Source organism: Pseudopipra pipra, chromosome Z (genome assembly GCF_036250125.1).
Source record: "Pseudopipra pipra isolate bDixPip1 chromosome Z, bDixPip1.hap1, whole genome shotgun sequence".
In the NCBI taxonomy this organism is placed as follows: domain Eukaryota; kingdom Metazoa; phylum Chordata; class Aves; order Passeriformes; family Pipridae; genus Pseudopipra; species Pseudopipra pipra.
In genome coordinates this window covers 67,936,850-67,951,611 of record NC_087581.1, presented here as the reverse complement: position 1 = coordinate 67,951,611, position 14,762 = coordinate 67,936,850, and the positions used below count along the sequence as shown (strand labels likewise).

General features: G+C 43.4%; 1 long non-coding RNA gene across 1 annotated transcript; it reads right to left on the bottom strand.

Annotated features, from left to right (window-relative positions):
* Window positions 1–7,775: 7,775 nt before the first annotated feature.
* Window positions 7,776–11,058, bottom strand: LOC135406737 (uncharacterized). Its single transcript, XR_010426452.1, has 3 exons — window positions 10,956–11,058; window positions 8,690–8,829; window positions 7,776–8,141 (listed from the first exon to the last, which is right to left on the bottom strand). It is a non-coding gene; the product is annotated as an uncharacterized LOC135406737 (long non-coding RNA).
* Window positions 11,059–14,762: the final 3,704 nt, after the last annotated feature.

Below are 14,762 nucleotides of genomic sequence, written 5' to 3'. Positions count from 1 at the left end.
GCCTATGTTGTAAGTGAACTATCCTTTCCATCATTTGGTAGGCAGTGGTCTTCTCTGATGGCAAGAACCTTGGACAAAGCTGTAGCTTTCAAAGCTGGAATGCTGTACAGGTAATTCTTTTTTCTTGGGCAGGAGAAAACCCAGCTGCATCCTAGGAGCTGACAGCCAGGGAAAAATGATTGATATGAGTCCATCATGTACTCTGACTTTGCCTTGGAGGAGAAGGAATGGTTTTAAGTACCTGAAGCCCAGTATGAAACCCATTTCCTCTAGGAGTCACAGTGACTGACTGAACACTTAAATGCAGGAGATGTTGGTACTACCTTGCCTTACACTGCTGTAAGGGCCTCTGAAGTAGTTTCCAGCCCTTACCAGCTTCTTGGGGAGGTGTTGAGGTAATTTGTCCCAAGCGAGCTCACAAGGCATAGCAAGGCATTTGAAAATCCTGAAAGGACTCAATTAGCTTCAACTCTTTGCTGGGGATGTTGTCTGATTCTCCTTTCACCTCATAAGGCTCTTGCTAAATCAGAATCCTACGTTGTATCCCACCATTACCATTTTGTAAAACAACGTCACTGGGTAGTGGGTTTGATTGTTTCTTTTTCTCTTCTCTGAAGCCTTCCACAACAACTCTGAGCCTTCCTTTGCAGTTCCAGGCCATGTGGCTGTGCTCAAATACATCATTTTCCTGATCAGGCAGTGGTTTTGTGAGACACCTGGACCTGACCACTAGGTCATCAGTTGCATCTCCCTTGGTGACCTAGAGCAGGACCAAGGTGCTGACAGAGACAGGATACTGTTTCTTGGCCTCTTTGTCCACATGATCTGGCAGTGACATTTTGCGTTAGCCCATGAGGACTGCAGATCCCAGAGTGCCTGCAGACAGTTGGATGGTCAGGCCCATGTGCTCTCCATGGGGTAGGGCTGGAAGCCGGAAGGAGATGCATTTCTTTCAGCAAGTGAGTGTAGGGGAGAAGGTAGTTCAGTGCAGCCCTCACAGGTACTGTCAGAAGGATGGTGTGAGCAGTCACTGCTGTTCAGCAGTTGGCAGTGTCTGCTTTTGCTTTCTAGCATATCTATTATGTTTTTTCTTTAAGACTTCATCATAGTGCTCCCTATTCTGCGTATTGTTTGTAGTTATTAAACATACTTGTTTTGAGATAACTCTCTGCAATATGGCACATACATAATTAGGTATAATTAACTCCAATTAACCATATTAAGTTTTGCAACACTTCTGCCGTATTTTGAAGCTGGCTTGTGACTAACAAATCCACATTTGCAGGTTCAAATTGTACAAACTCATCTATATTCCAGGAGTTCCCTTTTCAGTACTATGCCTTTGAATCCAATAATTTGTTGTTAAGTTGCCTGCATAATTAACTTGCAGCCTGCAGGGGTCTGAGTGCAGGATCCTCATGGTCCATCATTGGCCTTCTTCACATGATGCTTCTGGGGAGCTGCTGATCATGACAGCATCTCAGTGCCCAGTTTACAAACTCCTTACCTTGACAAAGGTGATTAGATGAATGCATGCTATGTTTGACAAAGGCTCAAGTACCACACATGGTGAATAACCCTTCACTTTTCTTATTTAAACACTGAGCCAAAATTTTTAAAAATTCTTTTTAAAGTCCACCTCTCCCTACTTTTTTCTTTTAGTATTAATTTTGTTCCTTTTGTTGTTCTTGTTGGAAAGAGCTCTGAAGTGCCATGCATTAAGAAGTTCTAAAGAACAGATGATTGATTGAAAGACAAATGCAGTTTGGCAATAGGAGCAAGGTGCTAATGCAGTTTATATATGAGCATACTGTGGCATATTGCGGCACTCTGGTGCATCCTGCACCTCCAGTGAAGTAAAACTGGCATTTTCTTTTGCAGCTCAGCCTACTGCTTGAAGGTGGCCCTTGGTCCTCTAGATGCTGACACATTTCCTAGCTTATTGCCTCCCAAACAACAGCTGAAAACAGCAAGAGTGCTAGTGTGTATTACAAGGTCTACCCCTTGTCCTGTTCATGAAAAACAGAAAGTACACGCACATTAGATGCCAGAAATGCTGACATTGGCAGAAAAAGGTCTCTCAGTTGGCCTCCATACAATACAGTTTCTTGACATCTATGAAACAGTTCATCACTCCCCTATTTTTTAAGGCTGCATGGGTATTAATTTTCTTCAGGTTATAATCTAGCTGTCACTTATTTTAATGGACTTTGGATCAGACAGGCCTGAGTTTTTTTTTTGGTTTCCATTGCAATGTTAATTAACTTAGCATGCAGATTTAACTACGAAGCCCAGAGATTTTATTTAGTTTTTATAATTTAATTGTGGAAACATGGCAGTAAATGCAGATGAGAAATTATGTGCAATTAATATTGACCCAGAACAACTCAAATGTCAGACACTTGTCTCTGAAGACTTACTAGGAAATCCAATGTGTTAAATACTGGTTTTGTAGTGTGGGGTTTTCAAACAGCCTTGGTACTGACCTGTTCTTTCTGAAGCTGTATTCTTTCTAAAGTCAGGGCTGTGTGAAACCTTGATATCTGCAAGTGTCAACACAGAAAGTCAGAGAATCCTGTCACTTGACCATGTTAGCAGCAGCTAACCTCTTGCAACTTATTAAAAATGCTGAACTACAAATAGGTGGAATTATCATCTGCCTGGGTGTGGATATGTGTGTGAGGGCAGTTAGGAGATTGTTTTGTTTTCACAGGTTTTAAAGGTATTTAATTTAGAGCCACTGATAGGCAGCTCACGGAAAGTTTGGGGACTGACATGGCTTTATCACAGCCTTTGCCTGGCCTGAAGGAGCCTGTGCAGTGGTGGGAAGGGGTTTCAGTTTCCATGCTGACCTTGTCCTTGGCATGGCTTGTAGACTGAAATAAAATGTGTTGATACTAGTCTGCTGAAATCTCCATCTGGAGAAATGGCTCAAAGGAGCACTGGGACTTGTACTGTAAGTGGCAAAAACTACTGTAATGAAGAAATGAATAACCCTCTTGTCATATCTGCTGGCAAGATTAGCAGTCACAGGTTTGAGGTAAACCTTTTTATCTGTCTGGATACTTCACTGGTAAACATGTAACTTGACAAGGTATAAAAAAAACATTATTGAGAGTGTCCAAGAACAGACTGGCAAGTACCTGTGAAAGGTTGTTCAGATAGTGCCGTTCCTGCCGAGTTCCCTGTTTATCCTCGTTTTCTGAGAGGCTGACACATTGCTGCACTTTTCGGTTATAGTTTGGTATTTCAAGAAGTGGAAAGTCCCTAATCTGTTGTGGGCCTGATGTAGGTGAAAGAGGTTTTCTCCTGACAGTCATCATCCTCAGGCCTCTGGGATGGCCCATCACCTACGAACCTTCACATGGTGTCTGTCATAGCACCCTGTGGAAACTGTGAGGGAGGGCACAAGATCTTGCCTCTTATGCAGCACTTGAAATGTGGTTTTAAGTGCATGAAGTTTAAACCCCCTGTAATTACTGAGGTATCTGTGGCTGCAAATGTCACTAATAGCTCAGGCAAAGAGGCAGAAATAATGAGGTTCCTGAAATAGTTTCTAGATTTGAATTGGAGGTAACAGGGGTTGTGCAGGGTATGTCTTTAGATTCACCACTCAGTAAGAGGGGAGTGAGCAAGGAAGACTTACTGGAGGGATGCTTGTGCATTGCAAATTACAGGGGAGCAGCAAAACTTTTTTAGTTTAAAACCAGTACATGGAGAGGCAGTATTAAAAGCGTTTCAGGAGTCAAGAAATTGCATAGGTTAAACTGAGTGTCACATTGCTAAACTGAGTATTAAAGTGAAAGGATGAGAGGACATAGTCTTAAGCTGTGCCAGGGGAGGTTTAGATTGATCATTAGGAGGAATTTCTTCACAGTAAGGGTGATTAGACATTGGAATGGACTACCCAGGAAGGTGGTGAAGTCGTCCTTGGAGATGTTTAAGGAAAGACTGGGTGTGGCACTTAGTGCCATGGTCATGCTTAGTCCCAGCTGACATGGTGGTGTTCAGTCATAGGTTGGACTGAACGATCTCAGAGGTCTTTTCAACCTAATTGATTCTGTGATTCTGTGTGAAAGGCACAACTGCAGGGACAAGTTGTGGATTGGTGTTTCTGGAACATATGCATCATGGTCTGCACAAGACTTAGGTGTTTGACTGCTGTGTCATCCTTTTTCTTCTGGCTCACCTCATTTACCATATTTCAGTCTTTGGTCTGCTTGGGGAAGCTCCATGTTTCAGGAAATAAAATAAATGGTGTATTGTGCCTGGTACAGGATAGGGAAAGAAAAAAATGTATCTGTGCTGTGCTCTTGCTAAAGAGTGTCTCTCCCATGACTCCCTGTGCTATAAGTAGTCCCATCTTATGGTTTTGCATTTGAAAAGCTGTCATCAGGCATGAATAGCCATGTTTCCAATATATATGATCCCTCATTCCTCCCCACACATTATTTCATCTGCCACGTAACACAACCTTGGGCAACAGGGCACTGAAGGGCAGAAAAAGTCTGTACCTGAGCAACTGTTAGGTGTTAGAATAAGGTTCCCAAGATTCACTGCATTTTCACAGCCTCAGCCCTTTCCCATCATATGTAGGCTTTTAGAAAAGAGGGAAAAAATGCAATCCCTTCCTCCTTCATTTCCTGCCCTGTTTTTGAAGGCAGCCTGAAAGCAACAAGATATGGAGCAGAGTGATGAAGGAGCCTGCAGCTTACTGCAATTTTCAGTGCATTGTCTCTCCACACGAAGAGCTGAAAAGCTAAGCTGGGACAAACAACCACTAATTGCTGCTCCTGCTTCTCCTGGAAAAGCTCCATGTAGGTCTATGAAGAGAGAGGCTGTATGGGCAACTGCCTCTGACCATTGGCCCCATACTCTTCTCTGTTACCCGTAGGAGAAGATACTCAGTGGCCTGAGATCATTTTGATGGCATGCTTTGCAGCACATGTGCACACTGTAGCTGCTTCACCTGCTTCAGGGCATCTGACGCTGTTGAGCTATGTGTAGTGACTCAGAGGGCTTTCCCTTGATGGCACATAAAAGTTCACTTGCAGAACATCAACTTACGTAAAAGTTTGAGCTATTTTTGTTCAAGTGCATTGCCAAACATTTTTAGACTTGCTAGACTTCGTGCACACTCCATTTGCCAAATCCACCACTTTGCTACATCCAGTGAGAGGGTATCAAAATCCCTCTGAAGCTTTTAGGGACTGCAGTCATGCAGAGTGCTCTGTGAACACAGCCATATTGCTTGTGCATCCAGATCTCATGGGCAAGCTGCTAATTTGTGCATAGTGTAATTCCCACTTTCTAAAAGTTACCAAAATACTAGAAAAATCTAATGCAGGAACTACTGCTCAGATTTAGAGTGTATTGAAATAGACAAGGGTTAATTCTCATAGATTTCAGTTGTTAAAACTCTGATGATGTGAGCGTATTCAGTCTTATCTTTGTTGTTACACACAAAAACCCCTGTACATATCTCTGGCTTATTTCTCTACTCCAATACATGCCATGGTCCATTGCACTGTGCTTTGGTTCCAGGGTATGTTTTGTCAGTTCTTCAAAGAGGAACCGTGTTTTTTCATGAAAACTTCTAAACCTGATTCAGTTTCCATGAGTCCGTCTGCCAGGCCTCTGAACGTACTTATTTCAGTAGGGGATGCTTGAAACATTTCTCCTTCTTTCCCTTTCCTTTCCTCTTTTCTTAAATGCAACATTCTGACTACAGGAACCATCCTTCACACGTGCTTTTATTTCTTTCTGTGCCCTACCTCCATCGGAATTAAAATGGGAGTACCTGCATAGTTTGGATTCTGTTTTTTAAAGTATTTTTTTTTTCTTTGTCACAATGGCATTGGTGTGAGAGATGCCTTCTCGTAAAAATATTTTCCAAATGTCAGATTTTTTTATGAATTAATTTGTTAGTTGCTCCCTGCTGTGTCCCAGGACACTTTGAAAATGAGACTTTTTTTTCCAAGTGTTTTGTCCTGCTCTCCTGCTGTGAATATTTATATACATCAAGTTGCAATAAAACCAAACAATTTTCTCATTAGCAATGCAGTCTGCAGAAGTCAAATAATTTCTCCTGTGGTTTTTGTCAGGGACATTGTGCACTTGAAGCAGCAGAGAGGAAAAAATGTTTCAAAAAAAGAGGACTCAAGATTAACGTCATGCATCCTAATAGAAGTCTCGAAATTAGCCCTTTCATCATACCATATTTATTGTTTTAATTTGCTTTGGTGGCATTTGGCATAGGTACATGAAGTATGAATGTGCTTTCATGGTGCATGCACAGGCAGAATGTAAAAGACAGAGCCCTTTCACATGAGGAGAACCTGAACCAGACCATGTCCCTGAATGACATTTGGTGAAAGCAACACTATGGGGACTGAAGGTGGGACTCCCTAAATGCTGAAGCATATCTTGCTCTAGAGAGGTGTGTGTTCAACAAGTGAGCTAACCTGGGGCTTCACACGTGGAATCTTTGTTGCAGAATTCAGAGCAGCCTTTTGGATATGCCCCTTTGTGCTGGTAGAAAGTTCTCATAGCTTTGGCAGCTGGAAGAGGAAGGAGCTTGCAGTGGTCTTTGCTCCCCTTATCTCCAGGAGGGCTGAGCAGAGCTCCAGTGTAAGTACAACCAAGTCTGGGTTTTCTATGAGTGAAGTGCTTGTGGATCACAACAGATACTGCTGCTAGGATGAAGTCTGTGTGCTCCCAGTTTTGTTGAGGCTGTGGAGAAGTCAACAGCTTCCCTTGTTGGTATTTTGCACCTGGCAAGTACTTAGCTGCCTCGTGGGTCAGTGCTGCAGAGCATGCAGGGGTGATGTGTGTCCATCAGAGTAATTCTGGGGAAGAAGGAAGGGGAACAAAGGAAAGAAGTCATGGCATTAACAGCGCACGAAGACAATAGCCACCACTGGTCTGCAGTACTGATGAAGGTGGCACAATAACTGAGCCAACAAAACTACCCATGAGCTTGGATGGTAGTCACCCATTAGTTGGTGTCCTGTTCCCAGTGTACTAATGCAGATCAGCAGTTTCAGAGACAGCTCAAGATGCAGCATGTGCGTGTGGGTGAGGAACGTGCATAGTTTTCCTGCAGGAAAGCACATGAGCTTCACAGGGCAAATTTAGCTTTCAGAAAGGTTTTAGGGTGGCTTTGGGCTGCTGATGGTTTTGCTTGGATGCAGTTCTTGAAACTTGTATTGATTTCCATAGCAGGATGTCTGCTTCTGCCCTGTTGGTGTGTCGGTTACCACAGCATCAGATATTTGCCATGAGCAAAGAACAGGGTTAATATCTGTTGTGTGTGTATCTTCCCTTGCTCTGTTCCCTGGTGGGGCAATCTCTGTGGTGGTTTATTAAATAGCTCTTGTTCTATGTGCCTGTTCCTCTCCAGTGAACTCCAGCAGTGGAGATGGAGTTTGTAAAAGAGAGAGTATCTTTTCTCTGTTGTTTGTCTCATACTCTGCCCATTTGTAAGTACTTAGCATTGACAGGCTCTACAGATCTGTTATTATTTCTTTAAGATGAAATCCCACAGTCACACAAATGTCAAAACCTCAGACTTGCTCCCTCTGTGTTGCAAGAGACTTCTGCTGCAGCAGTGATGATGTACGGAGTGGTGGTATCTCATCTCCAGAACTGCCTCTCCTCAAAAGCCCTCAAAAGCTGGGATGGACAAAGAACTCTATGGAGCAGAGCAGGCATTCCCCAAGAATATTTTCAGTTTTGCTTCCCTCTCAGTAGAAGGCTACATACTTCACAGTGGCCCTGTGAAGCTCACTTCTTTTTTTATTCACTTTACTTGTTCACACAGGCACTGTCACAGCAGTTACTGAGCTACACCCTCTGACTGATGAAAATGCTTAACTTGCAGGGAGATGGCTGTTTATTCTGGAGGTCAGTGCAAACATTCAGGAATACTTCCAGGATTTTTTTCAGTGATCCACTTGGTCCTTTTTGCCTGGACTGTGTGTCTGTGTCACTTGTGTCACCATCTGGGGAGCGTCCAGCATATCAGCTTGGAGCTACAATGTTGGGCACTGGCCAGGGTAAAGCATCTGCATGAGTGATGTGCTATGACCTTTTCCATCTCAGATTTTGTTTTCAGGGAGGAATCCATGTGGGATTAGCACCTGAAATAAGAAGTGAAAAAGGGATGTGATAAAAAGAGGAAAAAACTGTACTGAGGGGAGTTACATATAGAGAGGGGAGATGAAGCAGGGGAAAGCAAGCAGTTTAGCTAAGAAATGTTGCCACTAAGAGGGAGATGTGCCTCGTTTTTTAGTATTTAGTGGCGAACAAAAGATGCTGGAAGACTGGCTTTTATACAGGTGGAAAGATAAGATACCTGGGCTCTATGCCTGTCCACTAATTTATATTCAGAATAAGCTATTGATAAGTCTGTTTTTCCAGGCTCATAAAGCCCAGGAAACTCAAGAGCTGGTCAGAGACAGCAATGGGTCTGGATGTGGTGCTGCAGGGTTAGTAATGGCAGAGCATTTTGATGGCTGTCCTGGAGTCTCAGCTACAGACAGTGTTTGTTTTTGTTTTTGTTTTTGTTTTTGTTTCTTTTTCAATTTGGAGACTATTACAAAAATGTGGAAATCTGCACCTTCCCCCCCCCCCCCCCCCCGCCTCCACCCTTCCTTCCCTTTCTGCCCCACATTTGATGGTTCCTTACTCTGTATGCAACAGCAGATGTGGTCTCACAGGGAGGGAAGGGCAGATATCAGAATTGTCCAGATGAAGCCCAGGAAACAGGGAGAGATCAGATGAAGAGCTGGTAGGAAATGTAGTAAGGATCTTTGCCAGCAGGTACATCTGCAGAAGAGAAGTGGAGGCAAAGCCACAACAATCACTGCCCAGAAGGTGATGGGAAAATCAGAGTACACTGAGAGGACAGCAAAGAGTGAAACAAGCAAACCTGCCACAGGGAAACCCCCTGTGTATCTCTCAGGTCCCTGTTCTTTGCAGAGAGCAGCACAGAGAGGAGCTGTGAAAATGAGAGGGGTTTGTGAGGTAGGAGAACAACTCAGGCAGTCAGATGTGCTCAGTCAGAGAAAAGACAAGACAACCGTGTTTACTCATACATAAAAGGCTGCTGCGAAGATAAAAGAGTTAGACCAATTATTTCCAGTCGCTGGCAAAGGTTATTCAAAGATAATGAATTTTGAGGGCCATCAAGGAAAATCATTAAAATAATCCAGTGAAACTTGTAACTTGTCAAGTTTTAGTTCCCTTGAAGCAGAAGGAAAGGATATCAGTGGGCATGTGATCAGCAACATAACCAAGAATATAGCTGGCAACCGGGGCCAGTTGTGAAATAGCCAGTGGAGGCACCTTTCAGGGAGTTTGCAGGACAGAGCTAAAATACGCTGCTGTGTGAAGGGATGCTTTCCTCGTACAGATTCCAGCAGAGCTTCAAATCTTGGACACTGCCTTCCCAGCAGAAGGTTCAGTTGCTGAAGTTACAGAAGGGCTCTTTTGAAATGAGGAAGGAGCAGTCAGCCTTGCTTTTACTTTTTACTTTTTACTTTTGCTTTTTACTTTTGTGATTGGATAATGATTAATAGTTATAGTGATATGTACTTTAGTCCAGTTTTATGAATGTAGTAGCTACATCTTATCACTCTGTATGGATTTGTATGTCACCGTGGCATAGTGCAGATTAGTTGAGTAATATTAAGTGCAGGAAGGGAGTAGTCTGCAGAACATTTTCATCTGGCCTCTACCTTCCCCAGAAATGCAAAAGCATGTAGAGGCATGATAGTTGATTAAGATCTTGGATTTCAGCACTGGACTCAATGACCCACTAGGGTGCTGTGTGTGTACAATGAAGTAATGGCACAGAATTTATGAAGGCAAATTGACCTGATTTGCCAAACCAAGATGTAACACGTAACAACTCTGGATACACTAGGTTGACTCCAACTGTCATTGGAGTGCAAATTCTAGCCAGAGAGAGAAAGTTGGCAGTAAGAGCAAGTTATAAGTGGTAAATCTAAATGAAAGATCCAATCAATCTTCCACTGTTTATTTTAGTAACTTCTGCTGAATGGTCTGTGACAAGAATGCTGTAGTATTAACCCAGATTCTTATCTCTAATGAGGGCAATTTTAAGCTAGATTCTGACATTCTTGCTTTAATTAAACTTATTGGCATTTTAAATCCATTTGCTGGCTAAGAGACAGATTACTATATAAAGGTCTGACCAAATATTATGGGAAAACTATAATCTAGTTTTGCTTATACCTAACTCTGGCCCCATCTTCATTTTTGTCATGCATTCTAGTTTATTCTTGAATATTGTGTTAACACTGCTGGTATATTGAACTGAATATAGAAGACCATCTTAATGTGGTCTATGTTTATTTGATCAAACCCTTGGTCTAGTGCTTGAAATTTCTTGCACATGTGTCTTCTTGCAGTAACTCTGCTGACAAATAATTCACTGAGTCTGGCATGCAGTAATTCTTTTGCATTGACTGTCATGTTTTCATCTGGTCCAAGGTTATTTCTCCCCTTGCTTTCCGCCTCCCTTCTCTGGCAGCCGTTCTCACCCCAGCAGAAGGATGCTGCATGGAAGGCATACCTCCTGCAGACACCCTGTGGGTACTTCTTTCTTAATGTTTTCTGTAAACTGTGGCAGCTGGAGAGCATGTACACAACACATTGAGCCTGCTTCATCGGCTGGCAGAGGGAAAAAGACAGAAACCTGCAACCTGAAGCCACTCTAGTTGTCCCATGCCAACCGGACTATTAATGTGAACAGAGCCTGCTGCCCACTTTAGGATAGTTCACTGAATCTACAGGAAACCTTATTGCATATAGAAGAGAAATTGTCACAGTAACTGGAAATTAAATGTATTATCCGTACATCACAGGGTAGGCAGTGTTTATTTGTATGTGTCTGTATAATCTAGTGTAGCATTGGGCAGCAGTCTGACCTCTGGACTGATTTTGCAGATGGGCTTACATCACCGGAGACTGTTCTTAATTTCCACAGGAGAGCGTGAGGGGAGAAAGGAGATGCGTTACTCCTACACAAAGCGTGCAGTCACAGTGAATAATGAGTGATGTCTCTGCAAGTAGCCCTGCAGTCCTTTATGAGGTAACGTGGTCTTTGACGTCAATGGCAAGCTTACTTCCACAAAAGCTGAACCGGGACTGCAGGATTTGGTTTCATAGGGTTTTATGAAGCACAACTGTCAGAGCCACTGAAAGAAATCAGGGTGTACTTCACTGGCAGTCCTCCTGGTTTATCTACTCACGATGCTTTTTGTTGCTGCCTTGGTTTATGACATTGCTCCTCTGGTGTGTATTTTTGTGTCCACACTCTTCTGTCTGTTTTTCTTCGCCTACTCAGTTAAGGCCATGAAGTGGGTGAGTAGGGTAGGTTTGTTACTCAACAGCTTCAATCTGAGTCACTCTTGCAGGAAATGAAGGGGGACATGAGCTGTTGGGAATTCAGTAGGGCGCCAACTGCTGCCTTCGTGTTCAATTTGTGTAGAAGGGCACTGTTTGTAGCCTTTGTTTGCAATACAATCCCTAAGCCAGTAACACCCAGCTGTGTATTCGTGCTACACTGCAGGGTCAGTCATACTGCTTTTTGTCTCCCTGTGGGAAACAACATCATGAAACTGCAGGGGAAAACACATGTCTCCAACAGAAAAGTCTGAGTGCTTAAGAGAAACGTGTGCTTTTGGACAGTGGGGCTTTTGGTGGAATTACATGCTGTGATAATGCCTGACTCTCCAAGCAAAGGCGTACGTGAGTGAGAATAGATAATCTCACCTATTTGTGAAGCCCTGGTAAGGACATAACATCATTAACCCAACCTGTTTTCCCTGCCTGGCACTTTCCAATTATATTCCACTTGATTTATTTGTTTAGTGATGAACTTCATTTCCAAATGCTACTGTTCATACTGGGAACTTCCCGTGGTCCCAGAAAACAGCTTTCACTTGTTGTTATAGACAGACACCTCTTTCAGTAAAAACTGGGAAAAATTTCTGGTCCTAAAGCTTTTGTCAGGGATGAGCAAAACCTGACTGTGTGTGTGAAGAGAAGAAACATGAGAATAAAACCAGCAACAGTCTTAAGACCAGTCTTAAATGAAATGCATTTTTCAGAGGTGGGGATAAAGGCAGTTTTTTGCAGCACCTCAAGAGAGGTTCATGGGAGAGCTTTCTGTTTTGGAGCAGCCCCATGGGGAATATGGTGCCTATGGGGAAGGCTCTGGCTCAGTTCACTTGAAGAGTGCATTGATCCTGGTGGATGGAGGGAAGCAGGCACAGCCAGAGTGGCCAACACCAGCCAGTTTGTTTGCAGGCTGTATTTTCTGCAAGACCTACAGATCAGGGACCAACTCTTGTCACATTTTAGGAGAGGTGTAAGTGAACTTCCCAGCTGATAAGGACCACATAGTTGTCTAGCTTTCAGTGCCTTCTGTTCTTTGATAGCTTCTGTGCCAACTTACAACTGCATTTGTGTTACCTTCCCCTCCCACCCCCATCTTATTCCCTGTAGTGTAGTTGTGGGGTTGTGCTTTCTCCCTGGAAGAAGGGAATAAGGAACATTGGTTTGGTGTTATCTGGGATCCCTTTCTCAGTGCATTTTAGACATTTCTGTGTGTGGTGGATTGACCCTGACTTGACACCAGGTGCCCAACCAGCCACCTAATCACTCCTATCGTCAGCAATATACTGGGGAAGAAAATAAGACAGAAAATCTTATGAGTCAAGGTAAACACAATTTAACTAAGCAAAAACAATGTCCATATGTGGAAGCAAGGGATAAAAGATTTATTTGCCATGTCCCATCAGCAGGTGAAGTCCTGCCACTTCGTGGAAGGTAAGGCATCAGTATGTGTTAAGTGGTAGCTCCAGAAGACAAACCTTGTAATAAAGAATGTCCCCACCCACACTTCCTTTTAGCTTTTGTTGCTGGAGCAGATATCATATAGTAGGGAATATCCCTTTGGTCAGTTTCATTATGCCCCCCCCCTCCCCCCCTAACCTTGCCCACTCCAAGCCCCCTAGCTTTTGGGGAAGGAATGCTGGAAAAACAGGCTAGTGCTCTTCCATCACTGTTCAGTGATAGACCAAACACCAGTGTGTTATCAACACCTTGCTATGGGGAAAATACCCAATACATTGTAGTATCATGCTCTTTGGTTTCACAGTTTCTGAATGCTGCCATCATTATGGAACACCACCAGAAACTTGCCTTTCTATGCTGGAGCAACCTGAGTACTTGGGCTTGTAAATACCATCCATTTCACCAGTGTGGCAGGTAGAAAGGTTATTTGTCCAAAGACTCATGGGAAATAAGTGACAGGAGGAGAATAAATCTGTGCTGGTCTTCGAATTACTAAGTCACTGTAAAATCAATTAGGTTTCTCCTAGGTGAGGGCCTTGTGCTGTTTGTTTTGGCTTGTGTCACATCAGTCATTCTCACTTGTGCTGCAGAGTGGTTTTTTGAGCCTGTAGACCTCAGTATTTTTTTTTCAGACACGTAGGAAAAGTTCTGCCACTTCTAGATTTACAGCGAAGTTAAGGGACATAGAGATGAAATGAAGACTATGTTTTGATGCAGATTGCAGTGCTTGGTAATAACTGTTCTGAGCCTGGCCACCCTGATTGAAGTACTGCTCTGTGTGAGGGGACACAGGCTGGAGGTGAGAAGGCAGGACTCTGTGCTGTAGTCCCTGTGCATGTGAGATGCTGATGTCCACACCATGTTAATGCCTGCAGAATGCGTTGCTATGAAAATCTTTGATGTGCTACAGGCACACTGGAGCACAGAGAGTATGGAAGAAGGGGTGCATTTCTCTGGTGTCTCACTGATTGAGTAGAGCTTAGAGCATGGTGAGGATAACACCAAGGTCGTGGGCCATTCACTTAGGAGTTGGACTTGATGATCCTTGTGGATCCCTTCCAACTCAGAACATTCCGTGATTTTGTGATTCAGAGTACTCCCTTGCCAACTAAAGCAATTACATGGAAAGTTCCAGTTTGTCTCTGCTAGTGTGAGAAGATTAGGGAGAAAAATCCTCTTGGGAAGTGCTGGGACAGTGATTGTGATCAGGATTTCTCAGGTGATATGTGGAATTCAGGAGAGATGTCAGCCTCTGGAAATTTTGGTTTTCATTAAGTTGTGCTTGCTGAGAGCCCAACCTCCGTTCTGCAAAGCCAGGTCACTGGTGTCAGAAGACCATGTGGGAGGTGTGGGTTCTTGCTGGAATGATAATGTGCTGATGAGGGTTGTCCAGGAGGGGTGAACAGGAGGAGGTCAGGTGCAGACTGCTGACAAGTGCTGTTGCTGATGGAGGCTGTATTTTGATGTCCTATGAGAAGAAGAGATCACATCCTTCCATTTTGGAAGTTTTCTTAATAGAACTGGGTGCTGTGCTAGATTCTTGGTGCCAGTTAATCAGGCAAATCTGTACAGATATACACTGACTGGACAGTAAACTAATGCTCTAAAAAGCCTTCTTAGTTAAAGCAAGTCTTACAAGAGTTCAGCACAGTTTGACACAGATTTTGCATATTTTCCCCTGCTTATTGGAGACTGTATGTGCCAAGCTGATCTTGGTTTAATAAAGAGTTTAAAATGGTCAGCTCTTACTCAGCGTCTAGCAATGCAATTTTTTGTTCTTTGAACTTGCTACAGACTCGTCAGGTCCTGCTTCTGAGGAAAGTGAAACTGCCTTGTGACACCTTGCTGTACTGGGCTAAAAACTCTGATGGGCA